The sequence below is a fragment of the Hemiscyllium ocellatum genome, chromosome 3, assembly GCF_020745735.1.
Source record: "Hemiscyllium ocellatum isolate sHemOce1 chromosome 3, sHemOce1.pat.X.cur, whole genome shotgun sequence".
NCBI classification, from domain to species: domain Eukaryota; kingdom Metazoa; phylum Chordata; class Chondrichthyes; order Orectolobiformes; family Hemiscylliidae; genus Hemiscyllium; species Hemiscyllium ocellatum.
The window spans coordinates 11,360,143-11,386,254 of NC_083403.1; the positions used below are offsets into that span (position 1 = coordinate 11,360,143).

Sequence of the window (26,112 nt, forward strand, 5' to 3'; positions counted from 1 at the left end):
AGATATTAAACAAACATAGATCATTTTTAGTTTTAATATCTTAATGACAAAATTGTGCTATAATTATGCATTTGTGTTTAAAAATCAATTCTAATGTAAAAACAGCTCAATATGGGTGGTATTGATATTAACAGGGAAAGACAAGGTAGATAAAGTCAAACTATTTCGCTGGTTGGGGATTCTAAAACTAGGGGGCACACTCGAAAATGTAGGACCAGACCATTCAAAAGAGATGTTAGAAAGCACTTCTACACACAAGGGATGGTAGAATTTTGGAACTCTTTTCCACAAAGAGCAGTTGATGTTAGATTAGTTGTTAATTTAAATTTGAGATAGATGGTTTTTTTTGTTAAGCAAAGGCATTAAGTGATATAGGCCAAAGGTATATACCACAAATTAGCCATGCTTTCACTGAATGACATAACAGGCTGAAGGGACTGAATGGTCTATTTCTGTTTCTATGCTGAAATGTATAGTTTGTACGGAATAGAAATATAACATTTTTATCCTTATGTTTATTAATCTCTGAAATTCCACCGGGATTACATTTCTGCTTCTAATTCTGGTCACCGGTGCATCCCACAGGTAGGTGCTTTCAGTTGACGAATCTCAACTTCTTTAAACCATTCAACCTTCTTATAAATCCTCAAATCATGCCTCCGACCGAATTTTTCACCACCTGCTCTATTATGACTTGGTGCCAATTTTTTTTTTGTTCTGGAACTACTATAAAAAAGGGTTTTTTTGGTATTAATTCCTGAATAGCTGGGCAGAGTTTAGGAGGAAAGAGGATCACGTAAGGCTGATTCACGTACTAGAAGCTGTTCTGTGACTTTGGCTGTAATATTCCAATGACAGAAAATGATGCGCAAGATTGATACTTAGCCAGTTTGAGTCTTCATTGTATCAGCAACTTTTTCTGAGTTTTCACTGCTGAAAGTAATTGACTGAGACATGACCTCGTAGTAACACTTAAAATATCGACTGAAATAGAAAATATACGTCCAGAACAAATTAAACCACCGCAGCGAGATGGATACAAAAGTTGGATAACGGAATAGGAAAGCCAGATATTTCTGTATAGTCGATAAAGATGAGTGAAAAGTTTGGACTGTGCTTTGAAAACATGCAACTTGAGTTAGTGCTTGTCGACAGCAGTTACATTTGCGGGCTACACAGTCTTGCTGATGTTTTGTAAGACGTTATTTAATATTGGTGTGTGCCCAATTAAAATTGCTTCACACTGGCCAAAGTGACATAACCCTTGAATGAAAAAGAAAGCGCTGGAAAAATTCTTCAGAGTTGTTTGCACTGGGCTCAAAACATTAACTCTGCTTCTCTCTGCAGAGAGGTGAAACCAGTGAGTGCAGATGCTGGAAACCAGATTCTGGATTAGAGTGGTGCTGGAAGAGCACAGCAGGACAGGCAGCATCCCAAATCGACGTTTCGGGCAAAAGCCCTTCATCAGGAATAAAAGGACCAGCAGAGCTGCTGAGCTTCTCCAGCACCTTCTTTGTATTTCAAATCCCAGCTTTGTAACACGACTTCTTAGGTTCCGTTTTCAGCTATTGCACCCTCCACGCCAACATTTTAACGCGACAGAAGCCCAGAGAGATTAGATTAGATTAATTACAGTGTGGAAACAGGCCCTTCGGCCCAACAAGTTCACACTGACCCGCCGAAGCGCAAGCCACCCCTACATTTACCCCTTACCTAACACTACGGGCAATTTAGCTTGGCCAATTCACCCGACCTGCACATCTTTGTGACTGTGGGAGGAAACCCATGCAGACACAGGGAGAACATGCAAACTCCACACAGAGAGTCACCTAAGGGGGGAATTGAACCCGGGTCTCAGGCGCTGTGAGACAGCAGTGCTAACCACTGTGCCACCCACAAGAGGGGGGGGGAAACATTTTTAAAAGAGAATAAAAATCGACAGATAAGAGTGAACACTTTTGGGGGAGCAGTTTCAAAGCTGGTAGTGGGGGCTGCGTCGATTTTTCATCCAGCTCACCGGAATGCTTGCTGCGGGTTTGGAATACCTCCTTTTGAAACAAAAAGGACGAGCTTCACTCCGAGGAGGTGGGATAACGTGCTCCCGGGAAAACAGCGACGAGGATGGGATTCGAACCCACGCGTGCACAGCACAATGGATTAGCAGTCCATCGCCTTAACCACTCGGCCACCTCGTCCCACAGCAGGGAACCCGCGGGCCTAGTCCCTCAGTGCAATCCTCTCGGGGGGCTCTGGCGGCGACACTATCCCGACATTTAGATCAGGCAGTAACGGGTTCAATCCCACCCGCCGCCGGTGTGGACTCACATCTCCGAGCAAGTCCCAGGCACGCCCCCCCACCCCGGTTATTTATTTATGATTTATTTATTTCCATACATTTCATGGCAGGCCTGCAACGGAAGGGGCAGCCCTGTCACCTCAGGCTCGTCTCGATTCCGAATAAAACAAAACAGTTGCTCCGTCACCCAAACGGAGCGGCGGTTACGGATCAGCGAGAGGCCGTCCTCACGTGGAAGCTTCTGGATGGTGACGGGCTTGACCCCGGCACGCGGGGGGGGCGGGGCATGCTGCACTGGGGAGACATGCGGGGGGAGGGGCATGGAGCTGGGGCGGGGCATGCGGCGGCGGGGGCGGGAAAGTTGTGGGGATGGGGGCGGGTCAGATCGGGTGGAGGGAGTGCAGGGGCGGGGTTCACGGTGACTGGGGGCGGGAATTCAGCGGAGGGGCGGAGCAGGCGGACGGGGAGGCCGGCCTCCGGCTGCAAGACTTCCAGCTCTTCATTGGCCACATGGCCTGCCCGGTTGCTTCCATCCAATTCATCCAGGTCGCTGTCACTCACTTCGGAAGGCGCAATCATCATCATCATCATCATCATCCTCTTCAAGTTCGGTTGTAGCATCGACGCGTGAAAGGTGAGATGAGTTGAGCAGTCACATCAAACCAGGATTGGTCAAAAGTCGCCCGACCAGGGGAGGTTTCGCTTGCCATTGGTGGACATAGCAGTCAATCAAAGTGTGGAGGGCGGGGTATTGAGGAATGTGGCGCTGGAGGGGGGGGCAGGACTTGGACGGGGGCGGTCCTTCGGCGCCGGCCGTCGTGCCATCGACCAATCGCAACCAAACAGCGGCACGAATGGCTTCTTCGAGTGGATCAGGAAGCCGTCAGTCATATGCGTCAGCCCGCCTCCTCCCGTGCTCTTGTTGGTGAGCGGGGTTGGTCGCTGCCAGCGAGGGGCGGCTTGAGTGAAACGTCAACACGAAGGTTGAGTGGCTGGCTGGCGGCGGTGGTGGCACTGTCTTGGTGGCCGTTGTCCTGCACCGCCTCCTATCTCGATGGTGGTGTCGGTGGCGGTGGAGGAGGAGGCGGGGTAGGTGAAGGGGGCGGCTGTGCGCCCGGACCGTTGCATTTGTTGGTGTAAACACTGAGGAGATTGAAGAAGAAAGAGGGAGGCTGGAGAGAAACTGTGTGTGACTGAGAATGTGAGCGACCATTCCCTCCTCAGGTATGTCTGTCTCTGAGAGAAACACTCTGCAACTTTTCCGTTCACATCATCTGAAGGAAAGGGGGCGATGAAAGTTCTGCCTGTCGGTGGCCTTTGCGCCCAGTTACTGATCAAGTACAGGTTTCAAACCAGGCCTTGAGGGGAGCAGTTGCAATTGAGGTTTCTTTTTTAAAAACTAAAACTTAGCAAACTATAGATCGTCCCTACATCGTGTTAACTTCATGAAAGCAGGCTGCATCAAGTTTCAATATTTCCAACATTAACCATGAATGAAGCACAGATTTTGTTGCTAAGGGACCAATATGGAAACAACTCGAAAGTTTTGGAATCCAAGTGAACCGATCTTAGCTGTTCATTCCCCCACATTTGTCAGGACAGTTCACGTTTGTAAGCTGTGAGGTTTGAAGTAAAAGCAGTACCATGTCAGTCAGTCAGTCAGCCACGAACTTTAAAAATGTAATTCTCGATTCGTGCAGTGCAATTTATAGGACACTTTTTTTTTGGGCTTTTAAAATAGCATTTCACCAGATCAGAGGTTAAAATTTGATTGTCAACGCTACAGATGTCCATCTGAATGGATGCAGTTTTTGTGGCAAGGTCAGATAAATATTGCTTAGAAGAAATTCGGCTCACCCGTTATAGTGATATTGTTGTGTATCATATTAACGTAGATCAGGAGAAAGCCATTAGTCTATTATTGTTCCAAACCTCGCTTGGAGTTAATGCTTGAAAATGGATTTTATCTCATTTTCGAAATGAATGTCAGCATGTAGCATTAAATGTGTTTAAATGCAGAATAAGATTCTGGCTATTGAGTTCCAAGTATCAGCATTTCTTGCTGCATTACCACCACATTTTAAGTTCCCACACTAGACATCCTGTGGTGCTTCCGAGTCAGTCTTGGATAATAGGCAGAGGTTCAGATTGTTCAAAATCATCACGTGTAGGATTCTTGTAGATAGCATAGATTAGAGGATGAGTTATCCCGTAGTTTTAAAGTGGAATCTAAACCACCATTCTGAGATTTGAAGCATCATTTAAATTGCTGTATTGTTTCATCTCCTTCTATACTGAGATTTTCATGAAGATGCACTCTTTGATTTTTTTTTATTTCTCTTTTAAATTAGTAAAACGTATCTGTCATGGCTATTGCAAATGGGCTCTTTATAAACAAAGCATTAACCTAGATTCAAAAACTCTGAGGATAATTTTGATTTTGTCACAATCTTTAACTCATTGCCAGTTAGTTTGGGATTGAATTTTTCATTCACCATGTGTCAGGAAGCAGTAGTACCCAAGGAAAAATGGAAGTCTAGAAAATTTCTATTATTAGAACTTCTGTCTGAAGAAGCCTCTGTAGGTTGATAGTTAAATTATACGATTTGTATGGGAAACATATGTTTAAGTTTTTAAAGAGTTCGTGTCTGACAAATAATCAGCTCCGATTCTAAACTATTTTAAGAAAGTAGTTTGAAAGAAAATTATAGTAAGAGTCTTGTGTATCCTAAATGATACATAACATTGTGGTTTATATTTCCTGGGGCAAAGATGGGCGAATTGATACTTTTAGTTCCTAGTTTTAGTAATTGTGCTGGTCTGTGTTGTGAAGATACCTTAGCTTTTTAAAATAATATTTCCAATCCACTGAATCTTTCTATTTATTTACTTGGGATAAGGAAGCTGCGAGTGTGGGAAGTTCCACCTTGAGTTCTGTATTATTGTTTGGCCAGGCTGCCTGGAGCCAAACTGAGAGAACATATAGTAATATACATCACTAAAGTAGGCCCTCAGTTATTCCTTATTTAGAAAAATTTGAAAAGATTCCTTAATCTATTCAAGCTAATGTATAACTTTTATCTTGTTAAAAGACAAATGGCTTCTATATTTTTCAGAAATTTTCTTTGCTTCCTGAATTGTAGCAATCTTTTTACTTGAGACTGACAACTTTTATGATCATAATGTTAAAGGAAACCATTCATATTCCGAAAAGCATCTTGAAAACCTTCTGGTCAGAGTTAAAACAGGTGAAATTTGATTGTAGGAAACACATCCATAATCAATGAATTTCAACGTGTGATTTCCAATTATCTGCACTAACGATGTATAAACAATTAAACTTCTATCCAACACTTCAGTAACTCCAGCTTTTTCCTTCTGGCTCAGCTTTCTTGAAATTTTATTTGGGTGGTGTCTTGGTACGTTATGTAGAGTTACATGGCCTCTTTCTGTGCTGTAAATTCTTATTTGGTCCAACTGGTCTGTGAGAGAGTGTGTAGATTTCATGTGAATCTCCACCCACCTTTCATCTCACTGTACCATAATATCTTCTAATGCTTTTTACCTGGATTCCCCTTAAAGATATCGGTGCTGTTCACTTGAACCCATCAAGTTCTAAGTTCTCATCACCTTCTGGGTAAACTCACTTCATTGTAAGAGATTATGCTAATAGCGTTAGGGACAAGGAATAGAAGAAAGCTTGAACACAGCAAAAACATTAACTGTGTGAATGGTCTGCTTTGGTCCTCTACATGATTGAGGCTTCACATCGATATTCATAGACTTGTGAAAAATGGTGGGGTATTGAACTGTTTGGACACTTTCTAGATTAATAAAGGGAGAGGGAGCTTGTGATTTCTTGAAAAATAAGGTCAGTAGTTTAATGAATGTTCTGATCCACCTGCTAAGTACAAAAACTCAGAAACTTTTGGGAAAAAAATCAAGCAAATATTTTTGAAGAGATAAGAAATGGGGATTTTTTTTGGCTCGAAATTGTTGGAAAACTTCCTGAAGAAGGGCTCATGCCTGAAACGTCGACTCTCCTGCTCCTTGCATGCTGCCTGACCTGCTGCGCTTTTCCAGCAACACATTTTCTCCTCTGCTGATTGTTGTTTATCAATTCTTTCAGATCTTAATTTTCTATTTCAAAAGTCCAGGAGTCAGAGGAAGAAAATCTCCAAAACTTGCTGTGAACCTGCAAGTCTCTCCCTCTCTCTTCCTGTTGAAGTAATTAGGAATCTGATAAACTTGCTATATCTCAGCATTTTAACAACCTTGAAAATCCTGAGAAGTTGAGCTGTGGCTCCTTACGAGAATTAGCAAATCCCGACAGTATGGAAGCAGACCTTTTGGCTCATCGAGTCCACACCCAGAGCATCCCACCCAGATGCACCCCATCCCTGTATCCCTGCATTTCCCATGGGTAATCCACCTAATTTACACATCAGTGGACACTATCGTCGATTTACCATGGCCAGTCCCCCAACCTGCACATCTTCGCACTGGGGAAGGAAGCCCTGCAGGGGATACGCATACTCCTCTCAGAAAGTGGGAATCAAACCTGGTTTCCTGGTGCTGTGCAGCAGCAATACTAACCACTGAGCCACCATACTGCCCAAGTTTGATTTTTCTAAGTTTGATTGTTTGGAAAATCTTCTATTGGTCTTCATTCATCAGCAATCTGATTTCATCAAGAAAAAATCCTATGAGAATTTGAGAGATTCTAACTTGTCTTTCAGATCATTGGCCAGTAAAGTTCTTTTTCCTTTTACCCTTTTTTTTTCCAAAATATCACCACTGCAGAATCTTTGTTTATAATGCCATGTAACTGTGTTTGTGGTGGGATTAAAAGGGATTTTGTTCTAATTCTGGGTTGTATCTTAGATTTTAACCAGTTCTGTTACTGAGTTTTAGAAATGTGTTTTGTTTTATAATAGTTTACTTTTGAGTTCATTAAAAAGCCTGGTGAAAGTTTCCTTTATTCTGGATAGCAGTAAAGAAAGGAATCAATTGGCCATTTTAGTAATTGAATCAAAATGTTTGTATATTGGTGCGACTGGTGAAGTAGAGGGGCCACTGCAATCTTCCCATCGCAGTCATAACAGCATACAATGCAAGCCTTTTACATTGAAAACCCTACATGAATGTCATGGCATAATTCTTAGATATCTTGAATTGTGCATTGCTATCTTCTTTCACCTCTTTGCTTTAATTAGCCTCGGTTGAACCTGGAAATTCAATGAGGAAGAATGAGATTTCAATATCATTGTCTTCATTGATTTCACTGAGTATGTAATGAAATGTAAGTCTGAATGTACAGTAAAGTGTTCTCATCAGAAGTTCATAGAAAATGTTAAACACAATATAGTGTTGTATGATAAACAGAGTTTTTGATTGGTTTCTTATTTCCACCACAGCCAATACAAACCTGACCACAAAGTAAGAGATGCTTAGAGAACTAATAATAACTGTACTGCAAGCTGTCCCGTTTTAATTTCATCCTTGGTAGCTTAGCTTTTAAATGTAAACAAAATGTCTGATTTACAGACGACTTCTGTCTGTTCATTTTACTTTTGAGATGCCTACAAAAACTCCCAGATACTGTACAAGTATACTGTAAATAACTTGAGTTGTGAAGATTCTTTGCTGTTATTCACACAGCAGCACATAAAGAATATTATAATGGTGAGGTTTAAAACTACAGCTGATTGGGTGAATATAGTTCTGCTGAGAGGTTCAGGAACCGGGTGACTACAACCCTGTATGTGTATGTGGACCAATGTCCTTGTCTGTCATTGTGGAAACATCATTGCTCCCTGTGTTGAGTGAACTCAGTCACCATATGTTTATACTCTGCCCGCAATGTTGGATGGCTATTAGTGATAATGTAATTGCCTACTTGATTATTGCATGGCCATAACCTGTAAAGAAGAGGAAGGGAAATCCACTGCCAGTTGACTTTTCTCTCTCATTAAGCCAACAAATGGTGACTAACTTTTCTTCTACTTTTAAATGTCACCTTGTTTCTTCTTTCTCAAGAAAGAGCTTGAACTTAGAGTCACAGAGCAGCACAACACAGAAACAGACCCTTCAATCCAACTCGTTCTTGTCCACTAGTTATCCTGAATTAATCCAGTCCTATTTGCCAGTATTTCGCCAATAAGGCTCAAATCCTTCCTATTCATGTACCCAGCCTTTTAAATGTTGTAATTGTACTAGCATTCACCACTTCCTCCAGTAGCTCATTCCATACATGCAGCACCCTCTGTGTGAAAAAGTTGGCCCCTTAGATCCCTTTTAAATCTTTCCCCCCTTAGCTTAAAGTTATGCCCTCTAGTTTTGGACTCTATGGCTTTCATGATTTTATAAACCTCTATAAAGTCACCCCTCCGCCTTCTACAATCCAGGGAAAATAACTCCGGCCTATCAGCCTCTCTCAATAGCTCAAACCCTCCAACCCTGGCAACATTCTTGTAAATCTTTCCTAAACCCTTTCAATCTTCATAACATCTTTCCTATAGTAAGGAGACCAGGATTGAACGCAGTATTCCAAAAATTGCCACAGCTATGTCCTGTACAGCCATAACATAATGTCCTAACTTTTATGCTAAATGCACCGACCAATAAAGAAAAGTGTACCAATAAAGGTAAGCATACCAAACGCCACCTTCACTATCCTGTCTGCCTACAACTCCACTTTCAAGGAGCTATGAACTTGCACTTCAAGGTCGCTTTGTTCAGCAGCACTCCCTAGGACCTTACCATTAAATGTTTAAGACCTGCTAAGATTTACTTTCCCAAAATGCAGCACACCACATTTATCGAGATGACAAAACCTGTAACCCTGTGGCTGTAAGGATGCTATATCAAATATTGTATTCACGTACTTTGTAGTGGCTGCAGGTTCACAAAATTTAACCTAAGTTGTTGGTCAGCTTAACGACCGTAACCACTTAAACACTTCTCCTCTGCTGCCCTGTATATTCCAGCCCTCGATTCACAAGATCCACCTACTGCATCTTAGTACTCTTCCTTAATTCTGTGTAATTAAATGAGCTTGGTCTAACACTACCACCTATCTACTATGATACAATCTTAATTTAGATTAGATTACTTACAGTGTGGAAACAGGCCCTTCGGCCCAACAAGTCCACACCGACCCGCCGAAGCGCAACCCACCCATACCCCTACATTTACCCCTTACCTAACACTACGGGCAATTTAGCATGGCCAATTCACCTGACCCGCACATCTTTGGGTTGTGGGAGGAAACCGGAGTACCCGGAGGAAACCCACGCAGACACAGGGAGAATGTGCAAACTCCACACAGACAGTCGCCTGAGGCGGGAATTGAACCCAGGTCTCTGGTGCTGTGAAGCAGCAGTGCTAACCACTGTGCCACCGTGTCTTGAGGGCAAATACTTGCACATATCTTAAAGCTATGCCCTCTAGTTTTGGACTCTATGGCTTTCATGGATTGTAGAAGGCGGAGGGGTGACTTTATAGAGGTTTATAAAATCATGAAAGCCATAGAGTCCAAAACTAGAGGGCATAGCTTTAAGATATGTGCAAGTAAATTAAGATTGTATCATTAGGGCGGCACGGTGGCACAGTGGTTAGCACTGCTGCCTCACAGCACCAGGGACCTGGGTTCAATTCCCGCCTCAGGCGACTGACTGTGTGGAGTTTGCACGTTCTCCCCGTGTCTGCGTGGGTTTCCTCCGGGTGCTCCGGTTTCCTCCCACAATCCAAAGATGTGCGGGTCAGGTGAATTGGCCATGCTAAATTGCCCGTAGTGTTAGGTAAGGGGTATATGTAGGGGTATGGGTGGGTTGCGCTTCGGTGGGTCGGTGTGGACTTGTTGGGCCGAAGGGCCTGTTTCCACACTGTAAGTAATCTAATCTAATCTCCTTCCAGATGATTTTCTATAATGGTGTCAGTTCCTACTGTGTATGGCTACATTGCACATGCTTCAAAGCTCTCCCCAAGTTCGCTGTTTATATATTCTCTTTGACTTTGTACCTATGAATAACGTTGCAATCTTATGTGTCTGCTGATAATATGCTACTATACTTTTCTGCCATTGCTAGACACCTCTCAGCAACCACAGTGATATGTAAATATTAATATTAAAACCTTTTTTAAGTTGTTCATGGGCTATTAGTACCACTGACAAAGCCAGTATTTATTGACCATCTCTACTTGCTCTTGATGCAAATAAGCCACCTTTTCGAGCATTATTATTTCTTATCCAATCCTGTATATCCCTTCACATCCAGAATTCTCAGCACTCAGTTCCACCCTTCACTTTTTATGGGAACATTTTGCCCTTGCATTCTCACAATGATCCCTTTGCCTTACTACTATTAAAATTGGCCTTCCCCGAATTCAGAACCTTTATTTTTAGACCATCTTTGACATTAACTATAATTACCTTAAATCTTAATGAATTATGGTCATAATTAACATAATTTACTTTGATTACTTAGTGTGGAAACAGGCCCTTCAGCCCAACAAGTCCACACCAACCCACCCCTCTACGTTTACCCCGCACCTAACACTACGGGCAATTTAGCACGGCCAATTCGCCTAACCTGCACATTTTTGGACTGTGGGAGGAAACCGGAGCACCCGGGGGAAACCCACGCAGACACGGGGAGAATGTGCAAACTCCACACAGAGAGTTGCCTGAGGTGGGAATTGAACCCGGGTCTCTGGTGCTGTGAGGCAGCAGTGCTAACCACCGTGCTGCCACAATGCTCCTTCATTGCCATATCTACCACTTGCCTGGCTTTGATCCATAAAATTAGGTCCAGCATGCCCCCCCTCCTCCTCCTCCTCCTCCTCCTCCTCCCCCCCCCATTTGGAGGACTTGGTGTACTTGCATAAAAAGCCCTTCTTGGATACATTTTAAGAATTCTGACCCCTTTAAGCTTTTCACACTTTGTCCATCTCAGTTAATATTGGGAAATATTATCCTATTACTTTTACAGTTCTTAGATGTTCCTATATATCTTTCTTTCTGTCTCTCCCTGACTGTGTCAGGTTCTATAGTATAATCTCAGCAAAGAGATTTTGTTTTTAGGTTTTATCCCATGGCCTTATTTGAGGACTCTTCTAAGATATAATTACTCCTTCAGCAATATTGCAATACCACCGCCTCTTTTACACACACCCAATCTTGCCTAAAGACTCTGCATCCTGCAATGTTGAGCTGCCAGCTGTCCTGTCCCTCCTTCAACTATCTTTCTGTAAAAGCAATGAAATCTCATCCCCATGAAATAATTAATACCCCCAAATCATCTGCCTTGCTTGCAAGGCACCATGCATTGAAATACATCCCTGGTGCCTTAACACGGCTATATTTGGAAAACCTTCTAGACTGACTTGGTCCTTCATCTATATTTGTCTGTGCATCAACCCCTTGCTTTACCTCTTGTCCACATCCAATTCCCATGACCAAATTTGTTTAAACCCCAGTTGTACTAGCAGACTTCCCAACAAGGAGGTTAGGCCTGATCCAACCAGATACTACCTGTCAGACTTGTACATTTCCCACCTACCCCATATCACATTATCACATTGGTCCTGACTTCTACGAATTTCTGGTGCTTAAAAGTACACCTTTTCTAATTTATAACAATATATCCTGACATCACTTTCTTGGTAGTCACTCTTCGCTTTTCTTGGAAGTGCAAGAGCCACATCACAAAGTCTATTAAATCAGTAAGCAACATTTCCCAGCCTGTTTCACCCTGACGCTGTCTGCGGGATGCCCTTCCCAGCCTGTTTCACCCTGACGCTGTCTGCGGGATGCCCTTCCCAGCCTGTTTCACCCTGACTCTGTCTGTGGGACGCCCTTCCCAGCCTGTTTCACCCTGTGCTGTCTGTGGGACGCCCTTCCCAGCCTGTTTCACCCTGACGCTGTCTGTGGGACGCCCTTCCCAGCCTGTTTCACCCTGTGCTGTCTGTGGGACGCCCTTCCCAGCCTGTTTCACCCTGTGCTGTCTGTGGGACGCCCTTCCCAGCCTGTTTCACCCTGACTCTGTCTGCGGGATGCCCTTCCCAGCCTGTTTCACCCTGACGCTGTCTGTGGGACGCCCTTCCCAGCCTGTTTCACCCTGTGCTGTCTGTGGGACGCCCTTCCCAGCCTGTTTCACCCTGATGCTGTCTGTGGGACGCCCTTCCCAGCCTGTTTCACCCTGATGCTGTCTGTGGGATGCCCTTCCCAGCCTGTTTCACCCTGACGCTATCTGTGGGATGCCCTTCCCAGCCTGTTTCACCCTGACGCTGTCTGTGGGACGCCCTTCCCAGCCTGTTTCACCCTGATGCTGTCTGTGGGACGCCCTTCCCAGCCTGTTTCACCCTGACGCTGTCTGTGGGACGCCCTTCCCAGCCTGTTTCACCCTGACGCTGTCTGCGGGATGCCCTTCCCAGCCTGTTTCACCCTGACTCTGTCTGTGGGACGCCCTTCCCAGCCTGTTTCACCCTGATGCTGTCTGTGGGACGCCCTTCCCAGCCTGTTTCACCCTGACGCTGTCTGCGGGATGCCCTTCCCAGACAGCAGCACACACTTTCTGGACTACTGTTGATGTTGATGGTGGAGGAATTCCGTGCTGATCCTGCCATTGAATGTCAGGTTTGGTGGTTACATTCTTTGCGTTGTTGGAGATGGTAATTTCCTGGCCCGTTTTGTCACGTATGTTACTTGCCACTTAATCAGCACGAGCCGAGATGTTGTCCAGGTTTTGCTGCAGGTGGCTGTGGATTGTCTTGGTGCCTGAGAAGTTTCAAATGGATCTGAACATTTTGCGTTCATCAGCAAACACCTCTGTGATCGAGGGAAGGATATTGATGAAGCAGTTGGAGATGTTTGGGCCTAGGGCACTGCCCCTGCAGTGAAGTACTGGAGTTCAGGTGACTGACTTTCAATAACCACAACTACTTTTTTTTGCTGCTGGGTATGACTCCGGCCAGTAGGGAGCTTTCTCCTGGATTCCCATTCACTTCAGTTTTCCTGAGGCTCTTTGCTATACTTGGTCAAATGGTGTAGATTTGAATTTGTCCAATGTTTTGTGCACATTGTGAGGCAGCTGCCAGTGTTGTAGCTGTATTGGAACAGATGAGCTTGTTGCATGACTAAGGCCAGCTCACATAATAAATGGTGGTGCTAGCTTGAAGGGCTGAATGGCCTACTCCTGCACCTGTTTTCTATATTGAATCCACAAGTCTTCAGTACCCCAGAGTGAGAATGTTGTCAAGGCCCATAGCCTTTGTTGTGTATTCGTTGCCTTTAGCTGTTTTGTTTTAGGTCATGTGGAGTCAATTGAATTGTTGAAGCCTGGTACCTGCGATGCTGAAGCCATTCAGGAGGAGTGTTCCATGTGGTATTTAATGTCAGAGATGAATGTGAATGTTTCAGCTTTGTCTGAAACAATGGGGATATTTGTGGAGCTGTTTCCTTACATTAGTTGTTTAATTATCCACCGTGTTTCACAAGTTTTGATCAGAATTCTTCCAAAGTGTCACTGGGCTGCAATTCTATATCTATTTCTGTCTCTATTTGTGCTGCCAAACCGGCTGAGTTCTTCTAGCATTTAGTTTTTATTTCAGATTTTCAGCATCAGCAGTATTTTGCTTTTGTCTTTGAGAATGACTGCCCTTTGACATCAAAGCTGCATTTTGAAATAACTCCACCGAAGCCAATATTCTGTCACCAAGTCACCCTTTATTTACCAATGAACAGTGCTTGACTTTATACTGCCTCATTCAGAGTTATGTACCAGAATATCAGTATCTATGAGACACCCCCTTCTTATATGTCAGCCAGGGCTCCCTGATTGTGGCTTTTAATCTGGTCCAATCAGTGAACTCTTATTTTGAGGTCCTGCTGGCTGACCTTGTTACAATCATTTCACATTTATAAGACCATAAGATGTTGGCCCATTGAGTCTGCTCTGCCATTTGATCATGGCTGACATGTTTCTCAACCCATTCTCCTGCTTTCTGCCCATAATCCATGATCCCCTTGCCAATCAAGAACCTATCCATCTCTGTCATAGACTCAATGTCACAGCCATCTACAACAATTAGCCTTTGGCTGAAGAACTTGCTCATCTTCTCAGTTCTAAAAGGCTGTCCTTTCATGCTGACACTGTGCCCTTGGGTCCTAGTCTCTCCTATTATTGAAAACATCAATTCCACTTTATTCAGGACTCTTAGTGTTCTGTAAGTTTCAATGAGATACGCGAGTAGATCATGTCCACTGGCTTTCCTTTGTCTAACTTGCTCATTACCTGTTGACAAAATTCTAACAGATTTGCCATGCATGACCTGCCTTTGACAAAGTCATGCTGACTTGGCCATATTTTACGATACATTTCCAAGAATTCTGCAATCTCATCCCTAATAATGGACTCTAACATCTTCTTCCCTCCTGTCTTAAACAGAGGTGTTACATTATCCACTTTCCAGTCCTCTGGGACCCTCCCTGACTCCAGGGAGTCCTGATAGATTGCCACCAACGTTTCCACAATCCCCTCCGCTATCTCCCTCAGAACACTGGGGTGTAGTCTATCCAGTCTGGGTGATTGATTCACCTTCAGAATTTTCAGAATGGTATTTGTCTGGCAACAAGTCGGTGCTTAGCTCCTGTTCCTAGAGCTGTTTCCCTTAACCAGTAACTAACAGACTTTGCAATGAGTGTCCCCTCGTCTTGTTGCCTCCTGTGAAGGAACCTGGAGAAAACAGATTGAAGAACTCAAAGCCTTGGAAAACCAATTCTGAGTGAATCCTCTGGATTAGAGCTGCTAAGCTGTGGGTTCCCTGCCACCCATAAAACTGATTTGTTTATATTTGCCTCTGTCTGTGTGTGTATGTAGCTGGAAGACTTGGTGGGGAAGAGATTAAAGAGGGAATGAGAGTTTTAGCTGCTTGAGACCTGCTTACTGTTCACTAGCTGTTCACTTGCAATTAGAATTTATGTAATTAGAATTATTGTCAATTACAAATATGTACAGCAAAGTGGTCAGTGTTTTCTGTTTATTTGGTTCCACAGACAGATAAATTGGAGACTTTGTATGCTTTGATTAAATAATGTTTGTGGCAACAGCAGGATTGGAGAATCAGTGCACTTTACCACTTTCCTAGTTACCCCGTATCCATATGCAGCAAGGCCACCATGCAGGCATGGGCTGGTAAATGGAAAGTATCGATCATACCACACAAATGTCAGTGAATGACCATCTCTGAAAAGACAGAGTCTAACCGGCTGCTTTAGTCTTTCAATGCCGTTACCATCCCTGAATCCCTCCTATCAATATCCTAGGGGTTACAGTTCCACTGAAACAGAACGAAACCAGCCATAGTGGCTAGAAGAGCAAGATAGAGGCTAGGGATTCAGCAATGAGATACTGACCTCCAATCTCCCTAATGCCCGCCCATCTACATGGCACAAGTGAGGAGTAGTGGAATACTTTCCACTTGACATGAATGAGTGTAGCTTTCTTAACAGTTGTTTAACATCATCCAGGACAAAGCATCCCACTTGATTAATACCCATTCATTATATTCAACATTCACCTTCCTTCATCACTAAACAGATAGCCGTGCGTACAAGACGCATTGCAGTGGCTGACAAGGCTCTTCCAACAGCACCTTTTTCTGGAATTTCCTCCCTCCAGGTATTGTGGATCAACTTACTGACTGCAGCTGTTCAAGAAGGTAGCCCACCATCACCACCTCTAGGGCAACTAGGGACGGACGATAAATGGTGGCCTTGTTGGCTTTGATCACAAGGGAATTTGAGTACAGAATTTAAAAATATCTTGCTGCAATTACTTAGAGCCTTGGTGAGATTGTACCTGGAATATACTGTGCGGCTTTGATCAGCTTTATTGAAGGAAGGATACAGGGAGTGCAGCAAAGGTTTACCAGACTAATCCCGAGGGTGGCGGGATTGTTTTATGGGGAGAGATTGAGGAAACTGGGCCTGTGTGCTGTTGAGCCCCAAAGAATGAGAGGTGCTCTCAATTGCAACTTACATTGTTCTTACAAGGCATGACTGGGCAGATATAGACAGATGTGGCAAAACAAAATGACATGGTTTAGAAAAAGTGGCAGGCCATTTTAAACTGACATGAAAAGGAATCTTTGGAATCTTGGGAGTATTAGGAATTCTCTACTCCAGAGGGCTGTGGAAATTCCATCATTGAGCATGTTCAAGGCTGAAGTTAGTCGATGTCTTGAGAGTAATGACAAAAAAGGATATCACAGAAACTCTGCATGAAGTTAGAGTCTGAAGTTACCCTCAGACATCCAGACCCAGCACTCCCACCCCATCCCTGTAACCCCACATTTACTATGGCTAATCCACCTAGCCTGCACATCCCTGGACACTATGGGCAATTTCCCATGGCCATTCCATCTAACCACTTAATCTTTGGACTCTGGGAAGAAATCAGAGCACCTGGAGGAAATCCACACAAACACGGCGAATGTGCAAACTTCACACAATTGTTTGTGGCTGGAATCAAACCCTGGTCCCTGGTGCTCTGAGGTGCAGTGCTAAACTCTCTGCTGCCCTCATCATTGGCTGTCCCTCGTAGACGAGGATGATTGTCATTCATGCTCAGGGTGAATCCATAGATGGCTGTACAGATTGATCTAGCTACCTCAGCCTCTGTTACACTTGGGGCAGGTGTAGGAAGAAGGATGGGTGGAGTATTGGCGAGGCAGTATGCTCCTTTCACTGTTTTCACCTGGCTTCCATTTTTTTCCTAATGGCAAGTTGTCTTCCCAAATGCTCTTCCTCCACTTTGGATGGTCTTGGGCCAGTGATTACCTGGTGTCTTTGGGACTGTTGCACTTCACCAGTGAGGCTTTGAGAGTATCACTGAAGGACTTCCTCTGTTCACCTGGGGTTTGCCTGCTGTTTAGAAGCTGGGAGTAGAACACCTGCTTGGGGAGTCTCCTGTTGGTCATGGAGACGACCTGACCAGCCCATTGAAGGTGGTGAAGGATGGTCAGTGCCTCTGCTGAGAATGTTGGCCTGGTTGAGGATGCTCATGTTAGTCTGTCCTTCTTCCCGGTGGATTTACAGGATCTTGCACAGGCAGCATTGGTCATATTGCTCCAATGTATTGAAATGTCTGCTGTAGACAGTCCACACCCTCAATATGGGCAATCAAAAACTGTATAGAGTACGTAGTTGGGGTCTGACCTGTACAGCTATAGCTGAACTTGCCTATTTTTATGTTCCATCCTTCTTATAATAAAGGCTGACGTTTGGTTTGCTGTTTTTAACTGTGGTTTATACTTTATACACAAACATTTTGTGATTCAGCTAAAAGAACTCACAGCTATCTCTGTCTTCTTTTTAAGTATTATTTTACCTTTCTATTCTTGCCAAAGTGGACACAATCTCATTTTCTTCCATTATACTTGATTTACTACTTTTTGTCCATTTTCTTAACCTAGATCTTGGGATCTCTGCACTCTGGATGTCATCCTCTCAACTGGTTTTCCTAACTATCTTTGTACCATCAGAAAGTCTGGTTACAATGCTGTCTGTTTGTTTATCTGAGTCGTTAATATAGGTTGTAAATAGTTGAGATTGCAGCACTCCACTAGTTAACGTGAGTGAAAAAAATACCTTGCAGGTAAGGTGTTGCATGACATCATAACCTAGCAGAGACTCATTGGTTTGATAAATTGCTTTCATGTGGTTCTTCACCAGAAAGACTGAATAAGTTGTCCTTGCCCATCACACAGAACTCCAAACCTTGCGCAAATAGTACTTGTAGATTGGAACTCTAGCTCAGAAGATAACCGTCTGCCTTGCTATTTCCACTGACATTTATCTAAGTGATACTAGTTCTTCTGACAATACTTCATTTTAAGATTCTTATCCTTCATCCAGAGGCTCACTGACGATGTTACCTAATATGGCGACGAAACGTCTGAAAATGAATCTTCCAGCTCAGCGGGCAAACCTACATCCATTCTTATCCTTGTTTATATTTCTGTTCACAATATTGCCTTCCATAGTTCTTCTTTATTGTTAGGTTGTACAATCCTCCAAGAGATGTGTTTGTCTAATTCAGGCTACTTAAGCATCCCTGATTTTTTAAAAATCTTCTTAAACCACTCCTTAAAACATATCTGTCTGACTAAGATTTTGGTCACCTGTCCAAATATATTTTTATATGGGTTTTGGTAAAAGGCTATCTGATGACCTCCTTTCGAGAATCTTGGGATCTTGTACCACTTAAAGCCAATTGAATGAGTAGTTGTCTGGCAACATAGCGATTGAAGATGAGACAACACTGGAAGCATTTTCTAATGAGGGCAAGGCCTGGAACAAACATTACCACTACCGGATTCTTGCAAGGCCTATGACAACCTGAGAAGTGGCAGAACTGGCACAGATGGTTTATTTAGTAAAACCTGTTTCAGGATTGGTGGCAAAATCAAGTAAAGACTAGTCGGTATCCTGCTCAATGCAAGTGGCAAAGTTGATATTTCAGTGAGATGGGTTAAATGAAGTGACAGACATTTAAATTGAAGTTATCTGAATTCTTGATGTCTATTTCAGTATTTAATATAATCAAGAGCAAAATTTAATAAACAGAAGAGGAAAACCCGGAGAGCGCATCGATTCCTTTATCAATGACCTACATAGCTTCACAGATAATAGTGAACACAGCACATTAAAGAGACAACCCGATTTGAGATCTGATCACAAAGATTTGGAGGAAGCGACATCAGATTTCTTGCAATCTAGAGAAGATTTAATTTTACCAATTAGTGTTACAAGATATGTTTTTGTTTTCATTGGAAATTGATTTTATCCTCAACTTCCCTAGCCAACCATGATTGGCTTATCCCCTTGCTTGAGTCCTTCTTTCTTATTGGGATATATCTTCACTGTGAGCCAGGAACTATTCTTTATATGCTGTCTCCTCAATTGGCTTTGCTGTTAAATTCCTTTCTTAGCTAGTTCTGTGCTTATTTCCCTGAAATTGCCCTTATTTAAGTTTAGAAGTCACACAACATCAGGTTATAGTTGCGTGGCACCTTTGTTAAATGAAGTCACTTTGCCTGACTAGGGAGCGGCACTCTGAAAGCTTGTGATTTCAAATAAACCTGTTGGTCAATAATCTGATGTTTTGTGACTTCTGATTTTGTCCACCCGACACCAGCACCTCCACATCATTATTTAAATTTAGCACTGTTGTTTCAATCCGAGTTCCTCCCTTTCAAACTGAGTGCTAAGTTCTGCCTTGTTAAGGTCACTGATATCTTGGGAATCTTTTACTCCAAGATAATTTATTAGACTTGCCTCAGTACACATCACCAGATCTAAATGGTCTGATCCCTTGCACAAACAAATGAACCATTGCAACAAACCTCAAACAGAAGGAAACATAATGACAGAACAGAAATTAAATGAGCTCTTCTCATCCAAAATTCTAGCTCATTATGATCCTGAACAATGAAGCATATTAGTAACTGATGCATCATTAACCAGACTGGGGCAGTGTTAATCCATATTCTATGGTGCTATATTCAGTAAGGTGGAAAGAGAGCACTAGTTTTCAATGCATTTGGATAATTAACGGGAACAGAACTAAGGTGCATTGTAATTATTAAAAAAAAGCATAGCAGATGCATGCAGAAAAATTCTGATCATCTTCCAGTATTGCAAATTACAGCAGGAACTAAAGTAAATAATAATATTGTAAAATACCACCATGGATACAAAGATTCCAATCAAACGAACTAGATGCGACACAACAGGATATTTTCAGGGACAGTATCAAACCAGAGCAGTAATTTTGCCAAGGATGCCAACTGAACAACCAAAGCAGGTTGACTATCCATTTTCAGGATGGCATCCTTTAAAGAGAGAAGTGGCAAGTGGATATGGTGTAGGAGGGAGCAGACAAGGAAGAAGACAACTGCGCAGGAGTGCATTAGTAGCAATGAGAAGAAAATTTTGGGTAGGGTTGCAGGGGAAAATGTAGAGGATCAGTACATCAATGTATAAGTTGTAAGCCAAGGTCATTGTTATACAATGATGATTGAGATACACTGAACGTAGAAGCAACAGTGTAGACTTTGTACTACATCACTTATATATAACTGTTAAAATGTTGGACAAACAGTTTACTTGAAAGTACCTTTGATTCTTGCAACTTTTCTTCAATAATGCAGCACAAGAAATTAGGGCAGAACTTATACAGTTAATGATAAGACCCTGGAGAGTGTTGCCAAACTAAGAGACCTAGGGATGCAGGTGCACACTTCCTTGGAAATGGAGTCGCAGGTAGACAGGATAGTGAAGGCAGCTTTTATTCACTTTATTCCTGATGCCCGAAACGTCGATTTCGCTGCTCGTTGGATGCTACCTGAACTGCTATGCTCTTCCAGCACCACTAATCCAGAATTTTATTCACTTGCCTCCATTGGTCAGAGCATTGAGTATAGGAGTTGGGAGGTCATGTTGCAGCTATACAGAACATTGTTGAGGCCAGTATTGCTGAGGAATACTGCATTCAATTCTGGTCTCTCTGCTATAGGAAGGATGTTGCTAAACTTTAGAGGAATCAAGAGATTTACAAGGATGTTGCTGGGGTTGGAGGGTTTGAGCTATAGGGAGAGGCTGAATAGGCTGGGGCTGTTTTCCCTGGAGCATCAGGTGCTGAGAGGTGACCAGTGCATATTTATTATATCATGAGGGGCATAGGGTAAATAGGGAAGGGGAGTCCAAAAATAGAGGGCATAAGTTAAGATAGAGGGGAAAGATTTAAAAGGGACCTGAGGGACAACTTTTTCATGCAGAGGGTAAGGGTGCCAGATGAGATGGTGGAGGCTGATAGAATTACAGCATTTAAAATGCATCTGGATGGATATATGAATAGGAAAGGTTCAGGGGCTATGGGCCAAATGCTGACAAATGGGACTAGGTCAGTTTAAGATAGCTGGCCGGTGCAGATGAGTTGGACTGAAGGGTATGTTTCTGTGCCATATAACTCTATGACCAGCCCCGTAATAACAATATGTTTAACAACCCTGTTGGTGTATAGATGTGATTGTTCACTTTTTCTTTTCCATGTTTTTTTTGTTGGTGAGTGGGAGGAGAAGGGTAAAACAATAGCGATAGGTGATTGTAGGTTAAAAGAATATATTCATGAAATCTCGATGTATGTGTGTTTTCGAGGCTTATGCAAAATTAGTTCTAATCCTTGCCACCCACCATTGTCTACCAACAGTCTGTGATCTTGCAGAGTGGTTTTTAAGGTTGTGTGCTGATTTTCTTCAACTAATGATTTATCTTTCAAATAAGATCAAGGGCTTCCACCTATGTAATTAGCACTCAAGTCTGCTATAAATTGGGTATTCTGTGTGTGTGTGTCTCCAGTAATGATTTTGTATTTAATGTGGATATCTAAAAATATCACAGTACTGCTGAGAAAACAGTTTTGAGCAGTACTGGCATGCTTTTTTCCAGTAGTATGCAGTATTCGTCTTTATTCTTTCTACTTTGTTCGCAGCCCTGCAATGAAAACTTGGATTGTGAGATTTGTTTTCGCATTTGGGTTATTGAATTTGTGATCGGTCAAATTCTGACAAAATTCATATTTGACATTACATTGGGCACATAAAGGTAACAAGAAAATAATGGCGATGGATAAGTAATGGATTTTTAAAAAAAAATCTAGGAATGGGCAAAGCCTTGCTCCTGTCATTATGGAGTGACACTAATATAGGTTGAATAGAAAATCATCTTCAAACTCTCCTGCCTACCTGGTAAATTAAGAATGGAATGAATATGGGCAGAATCTTACAGCAACCATATGGAGAAAGGGGAAACAAGTCGTGCCAATTGTGCAATAATTTTTGTATTACGTGCTGCCTGGCTCCAGGGACAGTAAGCACTTCATGATCGCAACTCCTGCCAAATTTTGTTTCGCACACAGCAGGTCCATGCCAATCTTACTGTCTGGCTCCACCACCTGATTTAAGCATTTAATTTAGGAAGTCAACCAGATTTAACTCCATCTTATTTTACTACAAACAACCAACCTGGAGGGTGCTAACATTATGCAGCAAATATGAATGTCCAATTTAATATATGATGTGGGGGTGCCAGTGTTGGACTTGGGGTGGACAAAGTTAAAAATCACACAACAGCAGGTTTATTTGGCAGTACAAGATTTCGGAGCGCTGCTCCTTTGTCAGGTAGCTAGTGGGGCAGGATCAAAGGCCACAGAATTTATAGTAAATTTATATTAAATTGCTATAAATTCTGTGTCCTATGATCCTGCTCCACTCGCTACCTGATAAAGGAGCAGCACTCCGAAAGCTTGTACTTCCAAATAGACCTGTTGGACCACCTGTGAGATTTTTAATTTTGTCAACTTATATCAGAAATCAGAATCAGAAATTGCTGGGAAAAAAAAACTCAGCAAGTCTGGTAGCATCTGTGAAGAGTTAGCAGAGTCAATGTTTTGGGTACAGTGACTCTTCTTTATAACTGACAGCATCTGGGAAGATGTTGGTATGTATGCTAGAGAAGGAGTGGGGCAGAGGGGGAAAGACTAAACAATAAGTGGAAATGGAGTCCATGTCAAGAGAAAAACAGTTGGGCAGACAAAAGAATGGGGTAAAGGGCAGCCTGGGAGAATGAATAGCTACTAATGGGGATCCTTAGTTGCTGACAATGGATGTTTGTGGAAACAGTCATTGTGATGACCAGGCATGGTCTGTGGGGGTTGGAGTAAGGACATGGGAGAAGGCACTGAAGCCTTAAAATTGTTGAACTTAATATTGAGTCCAGCAGGTTGCAAAGTTCCCAAGCAGAAAACGAGGTGTTGTTCTTCCGACTTGCGCTGAGCTTTGCTGGACATTATAGTAAGCCCGAGACAAGGATGTTGACCAGGGAAGGCGGTAATGTGATGACAAGGCAGATAACCAGTAGCTCCTAGAAATGGTGGCTGATGATCCAAATGATGGCGATTTCCACAACCTACAGCAGGTCTATCTTGGCACACCTGGTTTATGTCTCCTCCATACGACACTCATGCACGGGCACGCACGTTCACCTTCCCATTGCCATCACAAAAGGTGTACCACCTGCCTGTTTACATTCTCCCTCCTCCATAACCAAAGGCCCAAACACATCTTCCACGTGAAACAGTACTTCACCTAAACATCACTCAACCTAGTCTACTGATTTGCACCGCAATGTGGTGTCTATACTGGAGAGACAAAGGGCAGACTACTGCTTTGCAGAACACCTACGTTTTGTCTGTAGAAATGACCCAACACGTTAACTCTGCTTTCCCTGTACACATGCTGCCAGACCTGCTGAGTTTTTCCAGCAATTTCTGATTTTGTTTCTGATTTCCAGCATCCACAGTTTCTTGCTTTTTAATATAAAAGAATGTTGCAAGAAATGTTCATATACAATATAGTTGCAGGCATGATAGTGTTTTTTTAACACAAGTTCAGTAACAATCTTCCTGCCAAGTGAGAAGCTCATAGAATCACAGAATCCCAACAGTATCAAAGCAGCTCATTCAGCCCATCAAGTCCATGCTGATCCAGTGAAGAAAGCATCCCACTCAGAACCATTCAGTCCTTATAACCTTGCATTTCCCATGACTAATCCGTCTAGCCTTGACATCCAAGGACACTACAGAACAATTCAGTATGTCCAGTTCATCCAACCAGCACACCTTTGGATTGCGGGAGGAAACTGGAGCACCTGGAGAAAACCAACAAAGACATGGGGAGAATGTCCAAACTCCACTCAGACAGTCACCCAAGGCTGGAATCAAACTTGAGTCCTGGCGCTGAGAGGACTCACCACTGAGCCACCATGCCACTCTAACATAGGGTCAAGGCTCTCATAATCTGCAAATTCACTCCGGTAGCCTGGATGGGAAGTATCCTCCAATGTAACTAATGGAGGCCTGTGTTGGTCAAGCATTGTGAAACAAGCTGGGTGCTCAGAACTGCTTACTGTTGGATGGATTTCTGATGACCAATGCCTGTCTGCTGAGCTTGAAGTCATTGCCACATCCACCCTTTGAGATATGTTAAAGTTGTCATCTGAGTATACTTTTTTGTTGCTGATGAGCACTGCCTGCCCATGTGTTTCACTGTCGATCCCCTCAGGTACTGAAGCAGTGATGCCTCAACGTAACAAGATCTAGACAATATATTCAGATTTGCTATGACAAATGGCAAGTAACATTCACTCCATGTAATGACAGGCAATGACCACTTCCATCAAGAGAGAATCTAACCATCTCCCCTTTACATTCAATGACTTTACCATCACTGAGTCTCTGACTATTAACATTCTGGGAGAGGTTACCACTGAGCAGAAGCAAGACTGAATTGGCCACGTAAACAGCAGGTCAGAAATTAGAAACCCTGCACTGGGTAATCATCTACACCCCCACTGATGCACAGCAGAAATTCTGGAAGGCTCCCTCGACACCACCTTCCAAACTCATCACCACCGCCATCTCGAAGGACAAAAGAATCAGAAACCTGTAAGTATCACCATTTGCATGTTCCCCTTCATCCTGACTTGGAAATATATCACCATTCCTACAGTGTTAGTTGGTCAAAATCATGGAGCTCCCTCTTTGACTGCATCATGGGGCTACCCACAACAGTTCAAGAAGGCAGTGTACCACTGCCATCACCATCACTATCACCACCATCACTATCACTACCACCATTACCACCACCATCACTATCACTGCCACCACCATCACCAGTATCACTACCACTACCACCACCATCACCAGTATCACTACCATCACCACCACCACTACCATCACCACCACCACTACCATCATCACCATTGCTGCCACCATCACCATCACCAGCACCACCACTACCACCTTCTCATGGACAATTAGTGATAGATACTAAAAGCTGGCCCAGCCAGAGATGTTCCCCATTCCCAGAATGAACAGAAATAAAAAGAAAATCATAAGTGCACCTTCTTCCTGAGCAATATGATATTTTTGCATTTATACCTCTTTACTTTAGATCTATCTGAGTGAATGAGGCTGCCAAATATTATTCACACGGGAATTTAAGTTAAGAAACCGCAAACAATTTATTTCGATGTGACTGGGTTTTGATTTAAATCCAGATACCTGGGGTGATACCTGATCCACTCAGCTATCTAGCTCCTCTCTCTTTCTTGTCCCATTCAATTGGTTATTTATTTACAGTTTATACAATTCAGTGTAAACATTCTAATGGGAAAATAACTATTCTTAGCAAAATTGTGTTGTTTGGATTTGAGTGTATGATCTTCATCCAGATTAGATTAATCTTTCCAACTCATTCAGGAACTGTGGAAGTACATTCTTTTTGACATTGAGTATATTCTGAATATTAAATTAATTGGTCTGGCAACCTCTGTGGAGGGAGAAACAGAATTAATGTTTCGAGTCCGATATATGCGCAAAGTCCCCAGGTATTGTCAGACTTGCTGAATTTCTTCAGTGCTCTTTGTTTTTAGTCAATGAAAGACTACACAATTTTTTTACATAAATGTCACCATTCCTTCTAGCCCACTGGAACTTTTATACAGGCTCTTGGCAAGTTCAGGTTGAGATGGACTTTTTTTGGTTATCCTGTCTTTCCCTGTAGAGTCAGGTACCTGTGTATTTCATTTGAGACTCCTACATTTGATAAGTATTCAAGGGCATTTGATGAACATTGCCATAACATTGGGTCAACCGTTTTCAGAGAAGTGAGGTGAAAATTAATTAACATCT

General features: G+C 42.9%; 1 protein-coding gene and 1 non-coding gene across 3 annotated transcripts in view; one reads left to right on the forward strand and one right to left on the reverse strand.

Annotated features, from left to right (window-relative positions):
* Positions 1–2,113: 2,113 nt before the first annotated feature.
* Positions 2,114–2,195, reverse strand: trnas-gcu (transfer RNA serine (anticodon GCU)). The gene has a single exon. It is a non-coding gene; the product is annotated as a tRNA-Ser (tRNA).
* A 1,068-nt stretch (positions 2,196–3,263) lies between these two features.
* The window catches only part of disp1 (dispatched homolog 1 (Drosophila)), a 335,964-nt gene continuing 313,115 nt past the window's right edge, over positions 3,264–26,112 (forward strand). For both annotated transcript variants that reach the window (XM_060848431.1, XM_060848467.1), the window contains exon 1: positions 3,264–3,520. The gene's annotated coding sequence lies outside the window, so the exon portion shown is untranslated. The remainder of the gene's footprint in view (positions 3,521–26,112) is intronic.